Raw genomic sequence first — 27,980 nt, forward strand, 5'->3', positions numbered from 1 at the left:
GCTAGGAAAGAACGACAATGGTTGTTCTACCAAAATCGTTTGATTGAATGCGACAAGAAGTTCTTTTACTTTTGACTGCAACCATGTTACAAACCTCGTAGGATCTTTCGGGATTTCGTAAATGCACCATCATACTCCTACAATAAGCGTGTTAACATCTTCAATTTTTTTCCCTAAAGCCAGAGACGCGTTTGGCGCGCGAATGTGATCGATGCGTTGCGTGACAGCTCTCCCGGGTACTTGCGAAATTCGTTCGTTTGCAGGATACAACGTAATGAATTGATAGAGTGCTCACGACGCGCATCTACGCGGACTGTATGGAATTTTCGTAATTTAACACACGTTGCTCTGAAAATAAATAGTCGATATTTTTAACGAATGAAACACAAGTTTTATATATATATGTAATTTTTTGATAATAAAATTTTTAATTCTCTCTAATAACTCAAAGAATAAAATTTTACTTCAGAGAGGAAGAATATTGATAAATTATTTTTTATTATTATTAACTAACATTTATTTAACATGTAATAAATAGAAAAATTCTCAATTTGTCATTTCAAAATCAAAAATATTTTTCATAAATCACACGAATGTTTTTTCATTTCTAAATTTGGTTGATGTTTTGTCTCGCAGATTACAATAATAAACTTCGCGTTTATATCGAATGTTTTTTCTTTTTTTTTTCAGCATTAAAATGGCACAATCCTGTGCGGTAAAATAACTACTGTAAACTGTTATTTTTACGATGAATACGAGACTCGTGCGGGGAAGATCAGGTTTTCGGGATCCCCCCGAACACATGTTCGTTTTGCATCGCGGCATTTGAAGCGCGTGCGAGCTCTCGGCAGTCGGTCTCCGAGTATTTGCGCCAATACTTATTTGCGGCTTATGAAAATTTTAAGCCCTATAAATCATGTGTTATGGAACAGATGTAAATTACGATTATTACCGGTTTTACTGCGCGGCAGAGCGCGCCTCGCGCGGTAATCCGGCGCTGTCGCACGGTAAAAGCGAAAGTAGGAAATTGCAATAAGCGGAAGTTTTACGGTCGGTCGATCAGTGGTAAGGTTGAGTTTTGTGCGTAGGATTCTCAAGGTTACCTCAGGGTGGCGGAGACGATCTGGCTATATTTACAAAGGGCGATCCGTACGCCGACTGTCATAAAAAGATTAAGTTCGTGGAATTGTTTTATTGACGGTACACGTCGAACGTCGCGTAATGAGCGTTCGTAAAGATCAGTACGCTCGCGTTCTTATTACCAATTATACAGCCCATGATGTGCTTGTCATGTCATTATTACGGGCGGTAATTTATAATCGATAAGGACAATCCGGTTGAAACTGAAACACTCATTTTATTTTGGGAAACTGCAGCTTCAAAAATTTAATTAAAATCGATGAACCTATACCTTGTCGTATTATTATTTTACCACATCTGCCAACCGACTGATATTAGTTGATATTCGTCACCGATTATCATACGCTTAATATCTCATACAGCATTCAGGTGAGCGGAATTGTCAAATCGTTGTTCTAGCTGCACATTCGCGTTGTGTAAAATAGGAGGGAGATATCTAGAAATTTTAACTAATAAGAAAATGTCCGTGTTAGATGGATTGACACTTTGACGTGCTAGATAGCGCTAATTAATTCTGATATTATTTAACATTTCTATTATGTGCGTGACTTTCTTACAGCGATAAATAATTTAACGTGACGGCTTTATTAACGCAACAGAGTATAAGCATTAATAATAGCACTTGCGATAATGCAGAATTAATGATCGCAGAGACGAAATTGGAATTGACGTTAGAGTTATCGTGTAATATTGAACGTCGGCAAATTGCATTAAAAGTCGTTATCTAATGGAGCAATATTGTGCTCGCTGTTAATCGACTTTTTCACTTCACACATTTACAAAGATACCGGTATGATAAAATTGTAATCTTTTTCCGCGTATCGAGCTTTATTGCAATACGTTTCTAAAGGTCGTTAAAGGCTAGTACCCATATTGTCTACCGGGAAACTTAATCTTCAGCTGCCGCTGTTTCCAGGCGAATGAGGTTTCATTAAAAAAATCCAATTTTCAAGAGCGACTACGCTCAAGCCAAGGGGCAAAAATTAAATTCTGCGTGTTTCTCTTTTTGCTTACGGCAGCGCGAAATTTGATGGGTACCCTGAAGGAGAGACCCTCCCAATATACGGATAGCATCCTAGAGTGCGTAAAGAGGCTAATATTAAGGCCAGAAGAAGACACACATACAAGCGGTGGAGAGACGGCAGTTAAATTGTAGAGGGAAGAAGATTTTCGTATCCGCAATCAAATGTTTCATTGATATTTTTATTTTTAAAACAAAATTCTATCTCGAGCGAGAAAAAATCTCTTCCCCTTTTCCCGGATTATATTACTCACAAAATACGTCGTTTTTAACGAAACGAAATTTTTACACGTTTTTCAGTCGTAAATCTGTATTGCCTCTATTCGCTATTGCCTCATTAGCATGATATGATAGTGCGATTCAAGAGCCACTACGAATTGATATTTGATGGAAATGCAGCCGACTCTCTATTAGCCTAGCATAATACACTCACTAAAATGATATAATGCAAGGCATTTTAATTCCGTCAATGGCGCCGGTGATATAATCGTATAAAGCGGATATTGAAAGTACCAAACGTCGCGATGACTGTGAGAAATGACGCCTGCGCGAGCTACTTGGCAATATTCGTGATCGTGTGACATTAGCTCTTATAGGAGGGCGCCTCAAAGTAAGGGGATCTACATATTCAATTAATTGTCGGTTAATTCTGGCCGGCGTGATGCGGGTTAGGTGGGTCATGGTGGAAATTAGCGTAAGCTCGTGAGACGCGAGAACTCGTTGCGCGTGTCGAATTGATATGTGTTGGCCGCAGTGGAAATGGAAATGTCATTCGCATCGACGCCATTTGCCGAACGCGAGAGCTATGAAAAGTGTCTTGCAAATAGCGCTGATGTAATAACGCGATCGTACCAAAACTCATACCGCAAATATGCAGTAATCCCCGGGCGGCCGCAGTTCTCGCCGTAATGAAAGGAATTTATAAGCAGGTCCGCAAATTAATATAGTCGTGCTGAAATTTCAATATATCGAGCTTAAATCAATTTTCGCCCATGTGAACATTTCTCTCGGCTCGATGTTGGGATTTTGCAATAATATTTAGCCTCGGGTAATACCTTTTGTCGATAGTAATAACAAAACTGTGTGTGTGTGTGTGTGTGTGTGTGTGTGAGCGCGTGATAAATATTAATTCATACAAAATAGGGATTAGCGATTAGTGTAGTGAATATACAATATCGAGAAAAATAATGTGGCAACAAGCGGATCACGTTTGAATAACTTCTGGTTCAGTACGCGTATGATTTAATCACTCCTTATCGCAGTCTATTGATCGCATTAAATGAATCTTTATCTTTCGTGAGAACCCAGCGTGGCTTATATCGAAAAACTGTGAAAATGATTGTGCTTAGCTACATTCGACGAAAAGTTTCTTTCCCGATTTCACCGTCGGCCCATGTCGTTCAAATCCAATGGTCAAAGGAAAAAAGGGAGTAACGTCTTTTTCTTCGAGGTGCCTGCCCGCCCGCTCGCTCGCTCGCTCGCTCGCTCGTTCGTTCGCCCGCGAGTATGATAAAGAGATTTCCCCGTCTTTCGTGCCCCGCTCGAACCTGAGAAGAATGGTACGAGTGGAAGTGTTGAACATGTGCCCGGGATTGGCCGGCGCACTTGCTCGGCCGAGGAACTCCAAGGAGTCAGGTGCAAGGATGTACATGCGCGTGGACGTCGAAATATTTCTGAAAGGAACGGCTGGTCAGGACGCGGAAGGAGATGGGGGTGGATGAGGAAAGGATGAGGGAGATCCGGAAAGTCCTGGCGAAGGGTGCACACCTCCAACGCGCGCGCGGTTCCTCGCGAAGAGAGGAACGTTAGGGAACGCGGCGGAGAACTAGATAGATAGGAGGGAGGGGCGGTGGCAAGCGGGCAGGCGGGCAGGCGGGAGGGAGGGAAAGAGAGAAGAGGTTGATCGTGTGCACCGTTGAAGGAGAGGAGGGGGGGGGGTGGTCGTTCGGTCGTTCGTACGTGAAGGGTCGGTGTTAGGCAGTCGGAACATGGCATAGCGCGCGCGGGAAGGACAGGCAGGCAGGCAGGCAGGCAGGCAGGCAGTCGTAGGGAGAGGAACCGACCACCGTTGGAATGCGAGCAGGACAAGGACGACGAACTGGTCGAACAGTGAGAGAAAGAGAACGGACGAAATCGTGTGAGTGAGAGAGTGAGTGAGATAGGGAGAGAGAGAGAGAGAGAGAGGGGGAGAGAAAGAGATAGGCAGAAAGGGAGGGAGCGAAAGTGGGAAGAGGGGCGAGCTCTCCTGAAGAGAGCGAGCAAGAGAGACAGGACGAGGGGGTAAGGGCTGAAACGAGGGGGTGAAGGCGGAGAAGGGATTCCCCCGCGAACGGGGGATGGTGCGCGCACCTAGGGTCGCGCGCGCGACAGCGAGTGCGGGTGTTCTCGAGAGAGAGAGAGGGAGAGCGGTGGGGACTCTCTAGGCCGGAAGAACCAGTCGAGTCCCGGCTTCAGGTCGCGTCGGCGCTTCAGTTCACAGGCTGGTGCCGTGACGCGCGGTTGGCCTGCGCGGTGCTGCGGAGTGCGCGTTTTCTCGTCGAGAGAATCAGAGTAAGAGAAAAAGATAGATCGCGGGAGAGAAAGAGAGAGAGAGAGAGAGAGAGAACCTGCTGAAGACTTTGATCGCCTGATGTAACCGGCGAACGCAGAGCGAAGAATAGTGATTAACAGTTCGCGCGATTAGAATAGTTGTTCCACCTTGAACTCGCTCGTGCCCAATCCGTGCTCCGATTCTTTGCTGCCGACGGGGACCAGTTTTCTCCGCGTCACTCGCGGCAGGAACAAGTTCGTACTATCGTCCCGGTGAGTTCGATAAAACAAATCGGTCGCGATCAGTGAATAGTGCGGGTGCCGTCTCTCTCTCTCGCTAAGAGGTCGAGACCGAAAATCGGAGCGCAACTTTCGGGAGTAACTTTGCGACGACGAAAGTCAACGGGGTCGCGCACCAATGACGCGCGGATAAACAGATCGAGAGGCACGAGTGGCTGTCTAAGTCATCGACTTCGACCGCCGCCGAGAGTTATCGGCTCCAGTTATAGGAGGACGTAATCGAGGAGCTCGTAAAGTGAGTGAGTGACAGTGACGGAAGTGTGTGATCGCAAGGGCGGCGGAGGATAGGAGGGAAGTTCTTAACTACGGGGGTGTATAGCGTGCGCGCGCGCGCGCAAGAGAGAGAGAGGAGGAGGAGGAGAGGATCACTGTTTCCCGAGAGTCGAGACGTCGCTCGTCAAAATCGGAGCGGATCCTGAGATATCCCGCCGTCGACATTTCTGAGTGGTAAGTTTTCTCTATGAGTCATAAAACTTGACGGTCGAAAGGCTGCAGCTAGAAACACACAAAACTTCATAAAGCGTCCAACGAATGTTCATTCGGGAGATTAGGAGAGTTTTCACGAGCCTCGTTATGAGGACTCAGATGTAACGCTCTTCAGATATCTATATTTGGCGGCATGAGAAGAATTTCAATACGCGCGTGTATATTTTAAACTATCTTTAACACGTAATGGGCCGACGTGGTGAAATCGATTAGAGCGAAATTGACGTAAATCCGCGCGTGATTAGAACGTCGACGAACGACGATTATTTGAATCATGCTCTTGTTTTCTTATTTTATTTTATCTTATTCTTTTTGGAAATAATTGAACGATCAATGGCTTCATTTTATTATTTTCTCTCTCTCTCTCTCTCTCTCTCTCTCTCTCTTTTTCTTAGATTTTTACGATAGTTACTGCGACAAAATCAAAGTTTTTGCAAGGTCCTCATATTTCTGTTATATAAACATATAACGGTGTGAAGAAACTGTGATAGATTGATCGGCGTTACGACGACGATTCTTTATGATGCGAAAGAAATTGTTTATCTTGTATTTTTTGCGGATTGCCACATTGCTGCTTTTGTCGGAGCCACTTTGATGGACGAAATTTTGGCCGACATGAATTGTTAATACTGTTTGATGTATTTGTTTCATTGTCAGCTCGAAAAGTTTCGTAGAATACGCAATGCGTGATCAGGAAACGTAGACCTGCAGATAGAATACGAGGGCGAGAATTTGAAGGGTCTCGACGGGATGCCACAAAGATACGGATAATGTCGGAAAAAGAGAGATATTTTTACCTTTCGAATGTTTCTCGACGTATCTTATCTCAGTATTGTCTAATCATTCCTGCGATAGATTTGTGACACATGACGTGTTTTGTTGAATAAAATCCAGACTTTAGACCTTCTCGTGTAGGTTTCCGTTGTTTATTGCTTAGAAGTGATATGCTTGGCATCTAAAGTAATGTTCGACGTTGTGTTGAAATAAATTCTGATGCAATTATAAAAAAATATATAATATGATTTTTTCTGTCATGTATACTATAATTTTATTCCATTAAACTGTTGCAAAGAATATTTTCTTTCAAATACGGGTATACATTTTCTAAGAATATTTTTGTCTGTTTCTTTCTGACTTTAATATCGGCTGATATTTTCTTGAGTTATATCTGATAGATATTCAATGACTGAGAGTGAGATATTTAAACTTTATTAGCTATAAAATGGGTCAGATTCCAAATAGATGCACATGTCACAAGTTTTACACAAGACGTAAACCTAACCTAGCATCTCAAAATGTTGTAGAATCTCTCTCAAACCGTTATGAATGTTGCGATATATCGATGTGGCCTTTTCTTCTAACGAGAATCTCCAGATTCTCGTCGTTCTCCTCGTAGTACGGCTTCATTTATGCCTGATTTATTTTTATCCTCCGGCGAAAGAGAGAAACGATCATCGTGCGCAATCGACGCAGAAAACGCGAGAGTTAACAGTTCGCCGTCGCTCAGCTCGATTTGATAGCAAACGATCGAAGTTTCTGGTTCGCCTAGCGAACAGTTCCAAGCATCGCGGGAGTCATTTCGCGAGTAATGCTTCACGGTAATATTCGCAGATCGATGTTTATGCCGCGGCGCTGTCACGCGCAGTCCGCTCGCCGTGAGCTCGCACAATGCAGTTAAATGCGAAAGTGATGCCGCGCGCCACGACGGGGGAAAAAAATAAAATCGCGCGACCGTAAAACACAGAGGCTCTCGATCACGCCGAAACACACCGTCACGTATGTGTCACAACGGCGCGTACGTTCATAGATAAAAATCGCGAAACCAAGTTCGCGCATCCCGTTTAAAGTTTGCGCTGAATCGCTCCAATTTAATGCCACGTGGCGCACGCTAAATATCTCATACGCGCGAGGTATCACTAACGCGCGCCTGTTGGTGACGTGTCTGCGTTGACGAATACGAAGCCGATGATTTTCCCACAACGATAATTGCCGCAAAGGTTATAATTCTTGAATTATTTAACAGCCATAATCTGCGTGCTGATTGAATTATATAATTCGGCGCTTCAAAAAGAGAAATAACGAAGTCTCGTTTCTTCGTTGACCTCTCTCTCACATCGATGTCGGTCGGGGTCGTTACGTAATACAGTGGTAATGATGTGCGCGATGACTATATTAGATTTCCAGTCAAACGATTCCGACGTATTTAACATTTTAAGTGCACGTTAACGGTTCTCTAAACAAAGTCGTGCCGACTGAAACATATGCGAGATCGGTTCTTTGACTTTAATAGCCGCAGTTACAATGGCATTCCGAAGACTTTCCGCCAGTGAGACTGTTGAGCGACGGCTGGACCTGCCAAAGGCCACGTACCGAATCGACCTCGCGAATGCTGTTCGTGTTTCCAATGAAATCTGACAATGACCGGCCTAATTTCGACGGGCACGTCCGTGAGACTTTTTTTCTTCGCGCTCTTTTCCCCGGCTATAACGTTGTTGGCAGTCCAAGGCGGTGAATTTAAGAGCATTGTCGTGTTGTGCGGCCGAGTCGAAAATAAGAGAAGTTCGAGGGAAACTCTTTGCGGCATGCCCACCACCACGTTGAACTTTTCTTTCTCTTAGAAGATCTTTTTGTCACGGGTGTTCGTAAATCTTAATTCCGTGCCCGATGCTTTTGGATCTTTTCTCACTGCCCAAGCCTAGAAAAAAGCGTATACATTCTTTTTTTATTCATCTCTGGCACGAAGCTTTTAAAATGTAAAATCCAGAACTGTAGCACTTAAAATTTGGTGCGTCGGTCGTTTATTTTTTTTCTTTTTCCTTTTTAAACTGGAATACGCTTTTTTCTTCGCGCCGTTTTGCTATTTGCTATTGTGTTGACCTTTTAGTGACGGGCCGTTGTAAATTTTGATTTTTGTACGACGTTCGACGGTTAAAGTCGGCTGAAGACGAAAATACAGGTAAAATATCGTATTTGGAGCGGATAATCCTGGTAGAAAGGTAAACATTCCTTAGAACACATTATCCCGACAGTCTTGAAAGGGTTAAGCTGGGCTCACGAGTCTCGTCCCCTAACCCGTAAACAGACTTGACAGTTCTTGACGAGGCTCTCTAAACTGTTGCGCGGCTAATAACGCTTTAATACCAGCCGGCATCTCGCAAAGCATAGATTTCGGTAGTTCATAAATGCAGGTGTGACACAGGTGTGAGGAGACTCGATGAACATCTCGCGTTAAAAAATATCAATGCGAGTGACGAGTGATCAAATGTCGCGTGTCGGATCATACGTTGTAATCGTCGCGTTGATATATTTTACGACAATTTTACGAATATTTTACGAAAATGAAGTATTTCATCTCAACCAACACGAAATATGACAACGAAATGTGTCTCGCGGAATATGCTCCATAAAAAATGAAATTGCGAATAAATGAAACGTGAATAATAAAGGTTCACTTTTTCTATCATGTTTCCTTTATTCTTTAGATATTTTAATATCCATTTAATATTCATTTTTTAAATAATCTACTCTCACAATAGAGATTTTTAAAAATGAGTGGACAAACCGGTAAGTTCTTAAATGGGATTTAGAACGTTAATTAAATAATACCTCATTCTAGGATAACGCTCATTAATCCTTGCTTAATACCTTTTGGTCTTATATCCCAAGATTTTCCAGCATTTTACCCCTCGATTGTAACTAGCTCACTCGACACTCACACCTCTTATTTATTAAACGGAAAACATCTCTTGAAATGCGCGTGTTAATAAAGAGATTTCGGCAAGTCTATTAACATGTCAAATTCATTTAGTTTTCCGGTCGCTGTCTTCGTCACTCTCGACTTCTACGACGAATAAATTCACACCGGTTACCGCATCACAAAGCATTTGCGACCGCTCACGCGTCGATTACATATAAAAACGAAGCGATTGGCGATGCATTTCTTTGATATCGCGAGATGCTTCGCGGCGTGCTCTTCGCGTCGGCAGCGTTCGCATTTCCATAAGTTGAGGAATGGACCGTCTCGCGAAGTGCGAAAAGATTGTCGCGAGATGGTATGCGCGGATAGCACCGCGCGGCTCGAGCTATGCTTCACGCGGGTGTCCTGCGCCAGGATCTTTACCGGCTATCTCCTTTAAGCTCTTTCTCTCTTTCTTTCTCCTCTCTCTCTCTCTCTCTCTCTCTCTCTCTCTCTCTCTCTCTCTTTCTCTCCTGCTGGTGGGAAATCCTCCTCCGTGACTGAGGTCGTTTGCGTTTCCCGCACTTTCTTCCTTCCTCTTCGTCGCTCCTGCATGGAAATTATTCTCCCGTCCGCATTTTCTCTGTCTATCCTTTGGACGGAAAAAGCAATCTGTTAACGGATCTTGCTTTTCGCTTCTATATGACGGGAGCGCCTTTTCGAATTTACTTTCAACGAGCCGAGAGAGATTAGTAACGGCAATATCCGCGTATCGGTGCTCATTAATCTTTCTGTGAAATCTGTTGCCGCTTGAAAAATTTTGACGTCACCCCACTTATGGAGATTGTCGAGGGGTTGAGTTTATACGTCGGTATATATTGATATTCTCAGTTGATAAATGTTATCATTTATTCTTATCTGTTATACTCTCTTCAATACAATGTTTTAATTTTTAATTATTACTTTTATTAATCCTAAAATTTGTACGGACTGCACAAAAGAGACACAATCGCGATGTCTCTCTCTCTCTCTCTCTCTCTCTCTCTCTCTCTCTCTCTCTCTCTCTCTCTCTCTCTCTCTCTCTCTCTCTCTCTCTCTCTCTCTCTCTGTAATATTTCGAGATACTTTCTGTATAAAATGAAGAAAAATATATCGGTATAATAAAACGTTATCGAACACTGAATACAATGCAAGCGCGATGCATTTTATGTGATAAAGAAGGCTGCTATTTTGTAAAATTCCAGCGCATTACGGTCGATCATCGTGTATGTATGTAACGATTCGCGAAGAACACGGCGTTTACAATACGAAAATCCGCGAAGCCTTTTTATCCTGTTACGTGCGATAATAAGGTAGCGTGGCATATTAAATTAGTCACGCAGGCTGTAGCGCATAATTTGCATTGAAATTGTAAAGATACCGGCGAGTAACGTGCAACGTTCGTTTCAAGTGTCGTTGGTTGGTTGGTTAGCTCGAGAATCCGTCTGTATATATAACCGACGTCTCGTTTAAAAATAATTCTTCCACAGTTCTCGGGTCACTTAAAATTTTCTTTCCTGATAGTAATCTCGGTTTGACGTTTGTTACAGTAATATCTTCATGCTATATACGCGGAGAGCTTTGTGCATAATTCGCGCCAAGTTTCAATGTCGTATGCATTTGTGAATTCAGACAAGGTTGTCCTTATCCTTAGAAGTTTCCTTTTAGAACCGAGAGAACCGAATCTTGAATTTGCCGAAAGCTCTTTGTCGCATCTTTGTCCTCTCAACTAACTCTTTAATTAAATCCCGCTTAAACTTTTCATTCCGCGTCATACTGAATACGTCCAAGAGAATGCGTTTTCAGCACAGTTTGACACACAACGCTCTCACGATAGCAGCGCTTTCTACTCAGTTTCCAAATAGTTAACATATTCAACGAACTTGCTATATCACTCCCACCGTCCGGAATCATCGTCTTTCTCCGACGGGCGAGATAACGGCGCGATCGATAAGACGGATAGAAGGCTCCTTAGTATGCATCATTTGTCGCGTTTATCTAATCCGGAGCGAATCAATGAGAGCCATCGAACGGGTAACTTCCGTCTGCCTAAATTTATGGTCGGCCGTTGGCGTGCTCGCACACGTCCGTCTCTTATCCGTTAATCCGCGTGTGATTTCGTGGATATCTCTCTCTCTCTCTCTCTCTCTCTCTCTCTCTCTCTCTCTCACTCTCACTCTCTCTCTCCCCCTTGACGAGGGTGGGTCGTAGGCGACGTCTTAAATAGCTCAACAGATAAGACTCAGTGTAAAGGTCGGCATTCGACTGTATGAGACTTCTCTGGAGACGGACGGACGAACTCCCTCACGCGAATTCTCGTTTCGCGAGCCGGCGCGATAGTATCTCGGCTCCTTGTGTGTTTCAGCGTGGATTTCGCGCCGGCGAGCATATCGATCCCGTGCTTATTTTATGCCTCTATAAATTAAGCGGCGTTAACGTCCCGATACGACTTCCAGGAATACCTTACGCTCCTTAGCATTTTGCAATTTCATTTCCGCGTACGCGCGCGACTACGCCCGCGCGTCATATCCGCCTGGGAAAAGAAGCATTAAAGGTCGAATGTACACATTATACAGTGCACGTACCGTTGACGCAAACGAATCTCCGCGGTCTTGGGATTATTCCGTAATTTGTAACGTAAACTCGCCGCCGGCGGTGCGTTACATTTAATTCCGATTAAATGTTCTCCGAGATCGAGAGGACTCTCGTGCCGTTTTATGCCATGTACCTCGTTTACTTTACATATATATTATCTTATATTATCGTACGCTGTATAGTATCCCACGCTGAGTGGTCCCATCTGTCACTTCCTCCCTTTTCCTCCCCCTTTCTCTCTCTCTCTCTCTCTCTCTCTCTCTCTCTCTCTCTCTCTCTCTCTCTCTCTCTCTCTCTCTCTCTCTCTCTCGAATCTTGAACTCTCGAATCTTGAACTCTCGCACTCTCACACTCTCGCGCTCGCGACACTCATTTATTATGCGGATAATTCGCTTGCATTGTGCACTGAGCATAAATTCAGTATATGTTTTACAAGATTCCAGTTACGCCACTTTCGAAATGAACAATTCATACGTTCGCTCCATTCTATTCCGTTTCGCTCAGCCGGCGCCCACGTGAGCCCCTGACACCCTTTCACTTCACAGGCGAATCACGCGTTTGTCACGTATTTCCGTCCACGCTTATATGCATGCACCGAGTTTTTCCTAACATCCTGTCGCCTTATGCAACGCGTGCCAAGCACCGAGTCTTGAGAACACGAGATATCGCGAGGCGCGCGTTGTTCTGTTTCGGTCGATCTGACTTTTCGGCGCGGTTTTCCTCCAGCGAAATCCGATTTCTCCTTTTCCTCGCCGCGGTGCGCCCAGGGAGTTTGTCGAAAGCCTCGCGTTCCTTGAAATTTGAAAAGCAATTGACTCGTTCGTTTTATACTGGAAATCGCTTTTTACTAGAAGAGGTCCTGACCTGAAAATTAGGTCGTTGAACAAAGTGGAAAAAATGCGTCTGTAGCGTTACGTGCGCGTGCGGGACTGTGAAAAGATTGCGATTTCTCTGTCGAGGAGCAGAGCAGAGTCCTTGACGTCGAAAAATTTGACTCACGACGCGACCGCGCGCGTCAATTAATATCGTCAGTCGCTAAAGCTTGATAATACCAATTAGCGAAATCCGGGCGCGCGCGCGCGGCGACCCCCGGTGTTTGACACCCTCTGCAAGCCCAATTATCCTAATCCGAAATGAACAACTACGCGCCGTCGCGCTGCCAAACACTCGTTCGCTCTGTAACAATTAACGATCGTCATTCCGACATTACTCCGCGCGGGTCCTCGTTAATTCCACACGCGCGACTCTTTATTTAAATTATCTGTCAACGTCGGCTACAGCATAATAATTATGGCGCGGGATAAATCCGACGTTGATCAAAGGTCGAATAGCTCGCCGCGGAAAATTATTGTTCGGCGTAACGCACGCGCTTTTATCGACCTGCCGCATGAAATGTCAGGCTAATCGAAAAAAGGGGCAAGTGGGCGAAGGTGATTATGTCACATCTTCGCGAAGATTGGCTTCACGTTCGGAGATGAATTATTGCCTTTCATTATCTCTCCCGCATGTACTATCGGCCCGCGCGCGATAATATTTAACGAAGCCGGTTCGCGAGTATAGACAACTGTGTGTTCATTATAACATCGCGCTGCGCGAGTGATATCGCCCTGTCATCTGACCTTTAGTAATGTCGATAACCTCCCGATATTAGAAACGTGACATACTTGTTTCATCCGCGTTCGCCCCTCCCTCGCCCCCGCTTGGTCGATTATTATTTGGATAATCCGACGATTCTATTCCTTTGTGCCCTACAGTGCCTCGCTAAGACCATAGCGAAGTACGCCGCGCGTATTTCGATCGAATTTCGACTGTTACAGACCTAGTTGATAATTCGATTTGGCGAAGTTGCTTATTCCCGTCTCTTGCATTTGGAATATCACTTCCGAGAATGCGTTCAATTAATAATTCTGCGCCTGGAACTTCTCAAAATAGCGCTGCCGAAGGAATCTCAATCCCGTGGAAATACACTCGAGTTGACCTTGTTATAACTTATTCGACAGCGGGGGCAAGAAAAATATTTGCACGCTGTCTCCGCTTTGGAATCCATCGTCGCGAAAGCCGTTAGATAGTTATTTGCAAATATCATTTTTATCTATATATTAATATGTTAATAATATTCTAATATATTGCACACAAGAGAGCACATTGTGTGCAACACTTTTGCTCTTCCGTGCAAAGTGATTTCAATGTCGACGCACAGTAATGACAGGCAAGTAATGTTTTTATCCCTTGCATAAAAAAAGGTACGCGAACATTATTCAGAGTGTTAACCGAATAGGCTCGTTCAAGTTTTTTCCTCGTCGCGAAAGGTAAAGTCATTCTTCGCCGTCTCATAATATCTCCCGTCTCCGCTCTACGGCGCCGCCATCTCTATCCCTAAAGTATACCGGGGGGTAAATTTACAGGAGTTGCTTAACGACGTTCCATTACGTTACGCTCCCGGTAGCCGCTCTTCCGACGATCATCTGCCGCGATCATCGACCGCGCGGTCGGGACTCGCGCATTCGCGCCTCGTCCGCGTCGTGCCACTGAGGCATCGAATTAATCGACAACGAAGGCTCAGCCGAATGGTCGTTGAACATAATGACCGCCGCGCCGCGAGGAACATCGAGAGACTAAGAGAGGGAGAGAGAGAGAGAGATAGAGATAGAGAGAGAAAGAGAGAGAGAGGGAGAGAGGGAGAGAGAGGGTGAACGAGAGAAAACAAAGTGTCCGCTGCGTTTTGTCGCTCGATCTATAATTTTGCCGTGGAAAGCCCGATGAAAGATGGTCGGTGGTGAAAGGCGATTGGGCTACGCGCGGGGGTGTGGGTGCGCCAGCAGGCCGAGGCGCACTTACAAATTACGGAGCGCGCGCGGAGTCGCCACCAGCCGGTTGGGAGGACCCGGTAATTTGGGAAGGGCGACGAGATTAAGCTGCTCCTCGAAAACCATCATTTCGTCGCGACAGAGGTACGCATTATCCGCGGCAGGACGGCAGGACCGACGACAGGCGCGCGCACACTCCGCTCGCTTTGACTTGCTAATGCCGAATTAGCCTCGCGCGCGCGCGACCATCCCGGGCCATTTTTGGGCAGCTTTTCGACTCCCTGCGTGATTATTAAGAGTATACGGCGCGTCGAGAGATGCCGATGTGTGACCATAGAGATTGTTCTCTATATTATATTTCCTCCGGCTCAAAATTTCGGACCTTGTGGCTCGGAGCGTTCATTGGTATATTCTGGATACTCCGGCGCAACAGAGGGTGAGATGGGAGAACTCGACGATCGCTGAAATAATATATCCTTAAACACTTGGAATGAAGTTGAGTATAAGTGGAATGGATATTATACGTAACCTCATCAACTTATCCTCCGCTGTAATCGAGAAACGATGTCGAGGAGAGAGAATTGGGATTTCTATTAATTTTAAATAGGATGATTTATTATTCGTCCTACGTCTCAAGACCGCTTTTTCTATCTCTAAAGATCGATTTTACCAATCGATGTGCGCTCTGACATAATTCTCTCTCTCTCTCTCTCTCTCTCTTTCTTGAATAATATCAGGAAATGAGCCCTTTGTCGAGTAGACGGCGGCGCGATCGATATTGTCGGCCTTTTCGACGTTTCGAGACCTCCTAAGGCAGGAGTCGTCATTTCTGCACAAGGAAAGTGCATTAGCGGTTCCCTTTGATTTGCTAATTCCCAACTGCCCGCAAGCGGAATGATTCGCCCTTTGATCTTTTGCGCGTATTAACGACGCGACGCGGGCGTTAAGCCGGCGTCCTTGATTTTCGTAGCTTTGAGGCGAGGTGGAAAAGTGTGCGTCGCTTTTGTCATCGGAGGAATAGATGCGATTGCGCTCACAATAGACGATTAATGACACTTAAGCCCGATGGATTACACCCAGTGAACACGGAGCACTACAATTATTCCTATTCGACGCTTCCTACAAAATTGGTCGCGTTGTTGACAGTAATCGAGACAGTAATTGTTGTGCAGCAATCAAGAGATTATGTTTCCGTATTCAGGAGAAGGCGCGTAATCGATAAGAATTTTTTTACCTTCCGCTTTGTCGACTACAGTTGGCAATTTTCCGTGAACAATAATTTTGTACGTATGTGTGTGTGTGTATGTGTGTGTGCCGAGCGTAGGAATAATTGCGAAATTATAACTAAGCATGACCGAGCATTGCGAGGCTGCAGAAAATTACACGTGTTCGTATTGGCGATCGTTTTATTCAAGAAATTCAGTACATCGGAATTGTATCGCGCATATCAGAAAAAGCTCATCACGCAGCTTCCGGCTGCTCCTAGATCGACCAGACGATATGCTAGAGCGACGCGATATGCTTTTATTAATCTATTTCTTAGAACTCTGATCGCATCCGCTTCCTAAAGCGGTTTCCGCGATTTTCCGCTCTGGCAGAAGTTGCAACACGCCGTTGCCCCATTCTCCTTTGATTCGCGGCGTGGCACCGGCCGCATGAACCTGGAATTTCGATTCAGTGCTCGCTGGAGCGCACTGGAGGACACGAGGGATGGGAAACGATATAATTAATCGAACTGTGATTCCCGTCGCCTCTTTGACTTGCTAATTCACGAATTCGAAGCCGCCGCGAGGTCGCGGCAAAGCGCGTGTCCGCTTTTGTCCCGAGAAATTTTCATCGACGCCGTTATATTTCATACGTATTGTACGTTTCGTTCCGTCACGCTTCGCCGGAATCCGGCCATTCAAGCTTTTGTCGCGCGCTAAAACCCCGAGGTATGAACCGAAATGATTAATCGAGTATCGGTATATCGTTGCGTCGCGCCGAGCCGCACAGCGTCGCGCCACGTCGCGTCGCGCTACGATCGATGTCAATATTGATGTAGATTTTTTCGCGTTCGGCCCTGGTAGACGGGAAATCAAATAAACGACGCTATCATCGCGCCGGTCCTCATGGTTAACGAAGTTTGTTTTTTCCGGAAAACTTGGGCGCGTTGGCGATCGCGTTGCTCGCCTGATGCACACGTTCGGTAAACTAATTTAGCCGCCATTATGCAAAGAATTACTGTTCCGCTGCGATTTAAGGAAGCGACGTAACGTGTTTCCTCCAGTAGAGAAATCACATATTTCTACGTACTTTCCCGGAAGGAGGTTTCATGAAATTTAGATGGTCTCGAAAGGAAACCGTCCTAACTATCGGCGCGCGACGACTTTTTGACGATTATCTTGAGCTAGCGGACGCGCTTCGAAATGATTAAGGGTTGAAGAGGAAGAGTCCCGGATTAGATCCCGGGAAGCTTCGAGATTAACGTCGGGCTTAGATTCTGCTTTTGAAATAAATTTTTTTACCAAGCTCCGGGGGGATCTCTCTAGCGTGATGATCGCGCGGTGAAGTGGGAGAAAGGACGGCGGAGTCTAAAGGCAACAGATAGCTCGTGTCATCCGCGTCGGATGACAAATGTCGGCCGTTAAGAAATGGATGAGCGGGTCTATACATCACGGAGATAATTATATTATAGCGCTTCTGGCGAGTTTTATTTTAGGCGCTCAACGTCGCGTCGGTATCGCGCTAGGACACCGGCGGTCCCCTTTTCTATCCGTCGCATCCCTCTCATCTGACACTGCTAGCTTGTATCGCGGGAAGATAACAGAAATAGATCCTGTTACGAAGGGGTGAGACATTAAATTGTTCATCATTTGTCCCCATCCGCATTGGAGCGCCAAGGAAAGAGAGACGAGCAGCTGCAGCTACGAATCGTGCTACGTATAATCCACGCGTAAAAGATTGTCTGAATTGTCATTTTATACGGGGGGGGGGGGGGGGTTCTCAAAATCGCGCGGGATGTACTCTCGCAGCAGTACCGGGGTATATAAACTAGGAAAGACACAAGGGTCGTCCCGTTTAACAAAGCGTCCCGAATGTGCTCAAATTTAACGCGAGGATTAATTTATTTTATAGGAATTTCAAAGGAACAACAAACTAAATCAATTCATTCATTTCGATATTCATTCCTTGTGAAAAAAATTTTCCAAGGTTAATAATAACAAGCATATGAGAATGCGCGCGCATTCACGCACGTTACCCGAGAACGCGTCCGATACGCGAGCGCGATTTCAAATGAGCTTGTAAAGAGCGAGAATTAGTATCAAACGACTCTTAACGTAAGCGAAGAACAATCCGTGCGCGCGCTCGTCGGCCGTCGGCGCAGGAAAAGAGAGACCGGGAGAGAACTATTATGCAATTCTCCTGTATTCGTCGGTGCATTCACGCGGTCGCAAGAGCAAACGGCATTCTCGTGAGTTCAAATTAATCCACGGCTTGTGTTGTGGCCATCAAAGAACTCTCTCGACGGAACCGTCAGGAGCACACAAGTCGTTGCTCCGCTTGTAGCATGACTTTAAGCGCTTTCGATGACGGGCCCTCGAGCACGTTCGAGCCTTTCTTTTTCGTTGAGTACCTCCCCCCCCCTCTTCTTCTTGCCCGGAGCGCGTTACGGGCCCGTTTTCGCTCGGCGTTAAATATTATTGCATTCTCGAGCCGTGAAAGTGACGTTGAATTTCCGATGTCGCGAGTCCGGATTGTATTTTAGGTCGCCGAATAATTCCTCACTGAAAGAATCGAGGCCGAACCGAACAATTCGCGAAGGTTAAATGTGAATTTTCACGAACAATGTCACTCGAGGATATATTAGCACGTTTAATCACGATAATGCGCTCGCTCTTCGAGCAGTCTCCGTCCTCGAAGAATTTTCACTTCCTCACGAGATCGTTAATTCCCGCTCGCTGCTTTCTCATTAATATCGCGTATGAGCTCGCGCGGCTGAGTCGCCGACGATTTACTCAAACATATAGATTAACTTTCAATCGCCGTAAGAACGCCGTGAGGCGCTCATGGCGACGCATGAAATCCTATTTCATGGCGCTGCAACGTCGCGACATAACGTGTGAAGTGAAAATTAGACTTGGCCACTCCGGATCGCCACTTGGCACGGGATGCTCATCGATCGTCTTTGGGCCCCTTTCTCGTTCTTCGTTGAAAACTTCGTTTCTCTCGCGAAACTTAATGAGGAAACTTCCAGACGAAGCTATCGCCGTCGCTTTAGTGTCACGTTCGAGGATAAGGCTGATCCGCGACGTTGCTTGTACTTTCTGCAAGGACGTGGTCGCGGCTCTTTTATTCAATATCATTCTTCAACAATCGCGCCATTGATGGATCGCCGCGGTACGTGGTTGATGACATTCATGATGCAAAATATCGATCATACAGCGCAAAAGTCGCGATCGGCGGTGTTAAATAAGGTTGAAAGTCTTTGTATCATTATCTGCACTTGAAACATTTTGAGCAAATCTGCTGTTTAAAATACCTGAGATAAAATCGATACATTTCCGATGCATTCTGCTTTAGCGACGGTAGTTTTTATCTTATGTATCGTTGCGCTCTTCCTGCTCGTTATAGCTCGAAAATCTGGCTAAAGTAATCTCAAACTGTACACTTGCGCCCTACTTTTTAATCAACTAGCCATCTACTTGCATTAATTGTGTACAATTAATGCTTGTGAAAGAAAACCATTTTTTCCTCTCGGAAAGGAAACACACGACGCGCTGAAAAATCATCGACGGTAATGTATCCTGAAATGAGTTCGCCCTTCATCGCCGTTGCTCCGGTCGTAGACTTTTAATTATCGCCGCGTGGCGCGGATGACATCGATATACAAATTGAAGGTGAGTGTGCGACGAGGGAAAACTCGAGGGCGCAGTCGGGTAAATAAATTCGTCGAACTCGTCGCGCCCGTCGTGTCGGCCCGGTTATGGAAAGCATTCCAAATATGCGGTGCAAACAGACGGAGGGTGAGCGCTGAAACGCGCGCGACACCCCGACAATCGTAATCGCGATTAAGTGTCTCGCATTGCATCCCAGACTCGAGTAATTGTCTCAGTTTTATCGTTCCGGGCTGAATTTCCTCAGCATGGACAATTAACGAGCGGGAAGCACGCGTCTCCGGCTGATAGATGCGCAACGCGCGCTTGCAGGCTCTTCAAAGTGACAGCAACTGTGGCAGCTGTACAAGATGACAATGCGCGAGCAATGCGGAGCAGCGGGACTTTTTATTTCCTCGTTTATCCCAATTAATCCGAATAAGATGATTTCGAATGTAACGCAGCAATAAACTTTACACTCTCGACTCTCGACTCGTGGCTGTAAACTTTCTGCCCTTCATTTTCATTAACACTTAACTCCGCGATCTAAACTCCGAACTCTCGAACTGTCATCCCGTAACTCCGGCGGCAGCGCTCAGTTCCCGGCTTTCGCAAATCGCAACTCGCGACTCGCGTCGCACGTTGCATTTATATATTCGCCGTATTTATATAATTCAGCGCGTGATTGTTATACAACACGAATAACAACGAGACAACCGTAATCAATCCGGAGGCGCTCTCGTGTCCTATGCGAGTCGTGCCGCCGCTTTTTTCAGCACTACAGCGTTGTTCCATGTCGAACGATAAAAATCGAAATTACACCTCGCTTTACCCTCCCCCCGGTTACTCCGACTCCAAATCCGAGCCCGGGAGTCACGGAAAGGTTAATCGACGAGTTAAGCCGGCTCGACAATTAGACCGCTCTAATCCACTCCCGCACGGAAAGTACTTAAATTCCAGGGGCATGAAAAGAGGCGTCGCACCGGCGCTCCTTCCTTCAGTACGACGGGAGATATTTCTCCTTGAGAGACGAGCGTTACATCTCACCGTGGCGTTGCAGGTCGACGTCTAATGATAGCGAGCCCAGGCTCTCCCTCGTGCGCGTCTCTGTGTGCGTGCGTGTAACCGACCGACTACTCGCGTCTTCGCGCAGCCGCGCGTACAATTTCCGCATGTTAGCCTCCTCTACGTCGACGGTCGTTTCCGTGCGACTCGAAGATCCGCCGGATCGCGTTGTAACGTTCTCCGCGAGAGGAGGATCCCCGACGCTTCGACGCGTTTGTCGAGTCGACGATGATTGAAAGCACCGTGCGAAACGTCCACATCACACTCTGCTGAAATCTGCCGGCTCGGGTCTTTCTTTCTCGAGGAGATAAGTCTTTGCTCATCTTCCTTCTCGTGCTTTTTGGTTTTGGTCATTTAGTATTATGGATAATTACTCATTATCAGGATCGTGTTTGATATTTGTGTGTTAAAGTTGGTGTGTGTGTGTGTGTGTGTTTGTTTAATTTCTTTTCTCAAGCGGCGATGAAAGACGTTAGAATGATCTACACTCTACAATGTGGGCTTCGAGTTGCTCTTCGAGACGCAGGAGCAACTTGTCTGCGCTTTTAGAAAAATTTGACAACAGTCCAGGTAATCCTGGAGCGTATGTGTGTATTTTAATGAATTGCATCTGTCCCGCTTTTTGTCTCCTTCTTTTTCGGAACTTATCGTTCGCTTATGGTGGAGGATGACAATTAGCACGAAGAGCACCCTCGAGCGTAAGCGTCGTTTCAACGGAACCTTCCCTTTTGCGAGTCGAGTTCGAAGTTCGCCTGGGTTTCATAATCCTCGGAGGAAGTAATTAGGTATGAGGATCGCGACCACGCTCTCGTCTTTCGTTCCGATCTCCTCCGGTTCTATTTGGGCGCGAAGACAAATTGAAGCAAAGCTTGGCGCTACCTTCGCAGCTCCGTGAATGTTACCGACATCCTTTGCATACGCGTAAAGCAATCGCGTTGTTTTCACCGGGGCGTGATCTCGCGTAGATTGGATGGATTAGAGTTCCCTTGCGGAGAAAACAGCGCGGCTGTAGATTATACGGCTGAAGGAAATTTTCATTCTTTCGCCGTTCTCTCGTCACCCGTTGTTTCGTCAAGAAGATTCGTCAAAAAGTCGAAGATATTCGCAACAGTTTGGAGATATCCGTTACTTTCTGCCAACATGTCGACTCTGTACGTCGGATTAATTTGCGATTTATATTATTTGGCTCATACATTGGAGCAATAATACAGGTGGTTTGAAACTCCGATGCGTAAGTTGGACGTAACAATTCTGAAATTGACGAGATTTTGCTTAATTATAATTTCCTCGCGACGAGATTAAGCGCGCCGGTATTGGCTATTTAATTTTTGCACGCGTCAAAGTTAAGTATAAAAATGTCCGGAATAAAAACGGGATAAAGTGAGTAACGTAACAGAAGTAGATTATGAACAAGACTTGCGTATAATTCTATAAAAAGAACATTTTTAGAGTACACATTTAGCTTGCGGTTTCAGCTTCCACGGAATAACTAATGTTGGCATTTTTAGAGTAACCTGGAGACTGGAGTATAATTAGCCTTAACTTACAAAATCTCACCGCGCCAAGTGAGCTTTTAAGGCGTAACCAACGCTAAAAGGTTTAAAAGTTTCACAGACATTTCCCGTGGTCTTATTTCAACCGTGGTGGAAACACAATTTAGATCTTATTTCAGGAGCGTTTTAGAACAATTATCTCGCATGCATCGACTATAGATCTTCGGCGCGAAGATTTCAACACCTCATCGTCTCCGTTCTCTCTTCTCGTTTCTCTAATTATTCACTACTTAACTCAAATCCTCAATTTAATCCTCATCTTAAAATATACTTAGCCATATAGAAAGATATTTTTTCCACTTCCGGCGCACTGATGAAAGTTAAATATTTGCAAGCACAAAGAGAGAAAGTGTATTAAAGAGTTAACTTAAATCCGCGAGTCGTGACACCACCGTCGCGATATATCGCGGCATCAATCGTACATCTATCGTGTACGCATCACACAAATCTTGTTTCTGCAAAAGAAAATCTCGGGAAACTCCCGGCACTCTCACATGATGTCGCGGCGAGTCGACATGAAAGAGCTCGCCGGCGGATAAAAAGCTTAAATTCGCGGCGCCCGCGTCTAATCACGATTAAAACAATACTTGCGGCATTCACGGCGCTTCGCCTAACGAAGGCACTCCCGACTCGCGGACCTAATCTCTCCGGCTCGCCCGCAACTATACCATTGACTTGAGACCGGAAGGCCGATATATAGATCGCTTTCATCGCTGCCTTTCGCTTTCCGCTCGCGTGCGCGATCCGCCTTTGCTATTTCGCCCTCGCGCTCGCACTCTTGCCCGCTAAATTCATCGGCACTTGCGCCTCTCTCTCTCTCTCTCTCTTCATCCTTCTCCTCTCTTCCTCCATGATGAGACGGTTGCGCGCGCTTCCTTTTGCTCCGATCGCGTTCGTTCTGAAACACTTGACGCGATAATGCAGTTATCGCGTGGGCGCGGCATACTATTCATGCGCGCATCGTTCAGCTGTCTTTGATCACTCTCGATGCGTAATATATTTCGATGCCGAGATACTCGTTGATTCGCGATTGAGAAAGTATTAAATCGGCAGCCGATCCTCTTTTCGGTGCGATTTGTTTCGCGACGATTTCGTGATGAAAATGCTCAATATGTTTTCTGCATTTGCACTCTCGGTAATGTATAACCTTCTTATACATTATTCGAGCATATTCGAGGAGAGGTGCACGGTGCTTTATTATTATAATTAAATGATGCACGATACATAATACATAATGGATACATAATGGTTCTTGAACTGCAGTATTTTTGTACATGTCGTTCATAAGCTATTTGTCCTTAATATACGGAGAGGGTATTTTTTGGGAATAAATAATTGACATTTGCGCTCGAGAAGCAAGTTTCAAGTCCTTTAGTAAATTTACCGAATATTTCTATTCGTGCCGAAATGTTTCTTGTTGTCGCATTTAATTCTTATCTTCTGCATGATCGAGAATAAGCGGTAAACTTGATTTGTTTCGAGATGAGGCGCTTCTATTTTCGCGCGGAAAAACATCGGGGGAAGCTTAGAATGAAAAGACAGAAATTTTCGCTTCTGCCATTCACGTGTCGTCCTTTTATGATTTTCCTCCTCTCGACGGGGTGTTCGGTGACTTTAGGGCCGACGACGGGAAGAAGAGGCCACCATCGGCCATCTCACGAGTGTGCGAATTTCGTGTTCTCGTCCGAGCGATTCGTTTCGGCGGCGCCGGCCAACGGGGGTAACGCGATTTTCTCTCGTCGTACGCGAGCCCGAGAGTGGCCCCGTTCGCACCGAGTTCGGATGCCATAAATACGCGGACGTGCACGGGGAACGGGATGTGCCAGGAGATGCCGGCCGTTTAACCCCGAGATCGATGCGCTCGAAGCGGAACGCCGCAGTCTGCGCGACGCCCCGGCGATGCCGAAAACGCTGACCGACTCTTGCAACCGGTGAATTACCGGAAGATAAGGACGTGCCAAGTCTTGCGACTATAATTTCAACGACAGATTCTTTGACCAATTTTGACTAGGTTTTCTTTTTTTTTCCTGACCACGTGATGAAAGAAAATATTGATATTTTTCGGATTGCGTTGTAAGTCTTTGAGCTCTTTGAGGATTTTATTTGTTTGATGTATTAATATAACGCGATGTTCAATCGAATATTAAAGAAAAATTGCAACAAACCGGGTCAAACTTTTGGTCCCAGGTTAAACCTGTAAATTGTGTTAAGATTTAAAGATATTATTACAGGCTATTGTCTTACTTGGGTGCTAAAATGTGATATTTATTCATCTTGCATACTCTATGTGCAGTCGAGTCAGTTACATAGCTAATTTATTATTGGCTGAGATGGAGAATAAAGTTAAATATAGATAGCATATAAAGATTTAATCAAATATTAAATAAGAATGAGTCTTTACGACTCGACGTGGTGAAAATGGTAATAAGTAATTATAACATCAAGATAAGATAATAACTTAACGTAATCTCAGTATTCTTTGAAAAGATTCTTGAAATTCGACGGAATTTACAGAGTAAATGTAGAACCAAAATTCCAACTCGGAAAGTAATGTGGTTCTTGCAATTTTTGCAAATACAAGTCTGTCGCAAATGTTCAAGACATTGCTGTTAAAGACATTAATATTATTTTAATATTCTCTTTTAAGAAATTTTTGTTGGAGAAAAGTTAATCTCAGCGGGAAAATAATCTATTTAATAAACGATTTTATACACATATATGTAAAAAAACACACCTCCTTACACATACCGATTATTATCTCGAATTTTCTTTGTTACATTTTTGCCAAAATTATTTATTACTCTCTCATAAATTTTATCAAACTGTAATATTTTTTCCAAAATAATACCTCGATTGTACGCGGTAAATCTCCTGGGCATCGATGTCACGTTGCCATCCGCAACCAGGAGAGCTTTAGTACTCGAGGAGACTTGGTCCCAGAGAGCCGAATAAATCTCTCTCTCTCTCTCTCTCTCTCTCTCTCTCTCTCTCTCTCTCTCTCTCTCTCTCTCTCTCTCTCTCTCCCTCCCCTCTCCCATCGTCCTTCCCTCTGCGGAGAAATAGTGGCCGTCGGATGCGACGGGATACGTTTACAAGCTTGCAAAGTGCCCGGGACGCCGAACGCTATTGCCTGTCGGACTCTCGTTTATAACAACGTAAGACATCGCGCGGCGTAACGATCGCGGCGGGCAGTAAAATCGCGCCTCTCCTCCCGCTGCTAATTCCATCAGGATGTCACCGGCTAAATAATCGACCGGGCGTCTTCTGCAACGGCAGTGGCGGCGCTCCGGAATCCAGCACCACCTACGTTTTGCTGCGATTTTAGTGCGCGAGGATCGTCCGTGGAATAGCGCAACATTCGAAATTAACGGTCCGTTTTACGCGCGCATCGCTACTATCCGGAGATATCTGTACACTCATACCACGCCAGCACATCCGTCGATTGCCCTATCAAAAAGTCGCCTTCGGCCGAGCGAATGGCGATTGTTTGTAACGGCAGTCGCTTACGCTACGATTTTCACACGAGAAATGAAATGGCCAGATGAAACGGCGGGATACGACGTGGCTCGTGTCAAGCGTCTCTTTACGCTTTTACCCTTTTACCCTTTTACAAAGGCTCGAGCGGAAACTTTGGCCAAACGAACATTTGCTCCGCGATTCCATTCATTGCGGAATTTTTCCTCGTTATTCATCAGATGCGCGCTTCAAGGATAAGGACCCTCCCCGAGTCACGCGAAACTCGGTATCCGAGAGTTCTCCAAGTCGTTGGCTTTCGGAATTCCGAAATTCGAAACGGTGCACCCAACTAGCGAGAAGAACCGGTCCCTCCGTGTGGTCCCTCCAAGAAGAACACGCCGAGTTGAATTGAGAACGGCGAAGTTTGGCGCGCTGCTAACAATCCGTGATATTTTCCCGAGGACGACTCTTCACTTAGCCGAACAGTCCCGCTCCCAATGAGAATTCCTGTCCTCGGCTAATTAGAGATCCTTCCTTACGGAAACATGGCGAGCGATTTTGCCAAGTACGCCATGTAACCGCGGTAACCGCACCATCCCACTTTGCTCGCGAGCGGCTACCGTGCCGCTCTAAATTGCCAGGCTTCGCTTTTGTTCAGCCTGTTAGCGATATAAGCATATAGACGTCTCCACGTACTTCGTTGAGACGCAGGAGGAAGATGAGGAGAAGGAAGAGGTGGAGGAGGAGGAGGAGGAGGCGGAGAAAGAAGAAGGTAAAGTAATAAAGGAAGGAGAAGAAGAAGAAGAAGAAGAAGAAGAAAAAGAAGAAAAAGACGACAACAACGACGACGACGACGACGACGACGACGACGACGACGACGGCTATCCATGCGAGACGTAAACCGCCGGGAGGAAGAGTGCCTCCGTTCGCGCCACGCCGGGATGCCATAAATACGTGGGGACGACGACGTGGTCGGGGTGAACACCGAGCTCCTCCACGCTCCCACGTGCTATTGCAGGCGCGATCGTCGTCGACCGTGGGCGCGTGGGCGGATGCCAGCTTGCACGACACGGCATAGAACGCGGCGCGCGCGTGCGCGGGCGAGCCGGATAATAAGAAGAAGACGAGCGCGCGACGATACAAGACTTGCTGGACGAGCGTGTCTACATACGCGCCGTCTCGTCGTTGCCTCGTTCTCGGGCCCTTGCACGCGTGTCCCCGATTCCCTTGGGTGGCTTCTGCGGCGCGCCTCGCGACCTTCCTCCCCGACTTGGACGCCGGCGGGCGGAAACTGCGCGCGGAAACCGCTTGTTTCGCCCGACTTTCGTATTCTCTCGTTGAAAGATGGCGTCGCGTTTGTCGCGTTTGTCGCGTTTGTGTCGCGGCGCGGACGGGTAAGGTCAAAGTTCGTGCATTGTCCCAAGATTCTGTCTCGAACGCGCGCATATCGATTGTGTTTCTAGAGAGCTTCTTCTATTTTTCACGATCGGTGTATTCCTACATTCCTCTCTGGACTTTTCCACTTGAAAAACAGGTTGTATCGTTAGTCGGCTAATCGTGTCTCGACGAGGCATCAGCGCGGGAAGAAAGCGGCCGAGATCCGAGTATGAAAAGCCTCCTCGTAAATTGTACAGATATGACCCAAGTGTCCCTCTCGCATGCATTGTGGTCTGCACTCACACACACACACACAGGCGGAGCCCCAAACGCGCGCTTCGAATCTGCCCACAGAGGGGTGCGCACGGAGAGCGCGTTGCGTGCGGGCTTAATTAATAACGCCAGCTGCGACGGGCCTTGTTTATTTGCATCTTATCGACGCCGATGACAGAGATACGAACGCGTCATCGATCACTGTCCGGCCGTGAGCGAAACATAATCGGTCGCACTGTGAAAGATACCCGCACCGCGTGTGTCACTCGGCGGGTTGGCTTTGCACCGCGCTGTCCCGAATTTCCGGATGCCATCGGCGCTCACAACGAAGAAGGATCACCGGACAGTTGGACGCATTCGTATCTCGAGCGCGACAGCCGACCAGGTCCGGAGCTCCGCTAACGTGCGCGCGTCATCTACACGGTGCGACGATCTCGGTGCGAGATCGGCTCGAAAGCTGACAGCGACAGGCATAGCTCCCCATTATCATTGAAGCGATTAGTTTTTCTGCGCCTCGCGCGCGTCCCGATGCGCATCTTTTTCCCGCGCGTCGGCCAACGGCGAGGAAATTACGTTTCGGTTGTCATTCGCATGAAACGAGAGCCGTCCAAGGTATGCAGCAGGCGGGGCGGCGGAGAGAGAGGAACGCGTTCTTTTTGCCGTTAATGACACGTCGCGCGAGCCTGGCCGCTTTTATCAAGCGGCGGGGCCGCTTTTATCAGCCCCTTTGACTCTTTGTTCAGCTGGGCAATCTCCCAACGCGTAGAGGGTGATGAGCGTATTTCCGAAAGCTCGGCACGGAAATCC

General features: G+C 46.3%; 1 protein-coding gene across 1 annotated transcript in view; it reads left to right on the forward strand.

Annotated features, from left to right (window-relative positions):
- The first annotated feature begins 4,595 nt into the window (after window positions 1-4,595).
- Window positions 4,596-27,980, forward strand: part of olf413 (DBH like monooxygenase olf413) — a 224,776-nt gene continuing 201,391 nt past the window's right edge. Inside the window, exon 1 of the mRNA XM_011144247.3 lies at window positions 4,596-5,437. The gene's annotated coding sequence lies outside the window, so the exon portion shown is untranslated. The remainder of the gene's footprint in view (window positions 5,438-27,980) is intronic.

Source organism: Harpegnathos saltator, unplaced genomic scaffold, assembly GCF_003227715.2.
Source record: "Harpegnathos saltator strain DR-91 unplaced genomic scaffold, Hsal_v8.6 scaffold467, whole genome shotgun sequence".
In the NCBI taxonomy this organism is placed as follows: domain Eukaryota; kingdom Metazoa; phylum Arthropoda; class Insecta; order Hymenoptera; family Formicidae; genus Harpegnathos; species Harpegnathos saltator.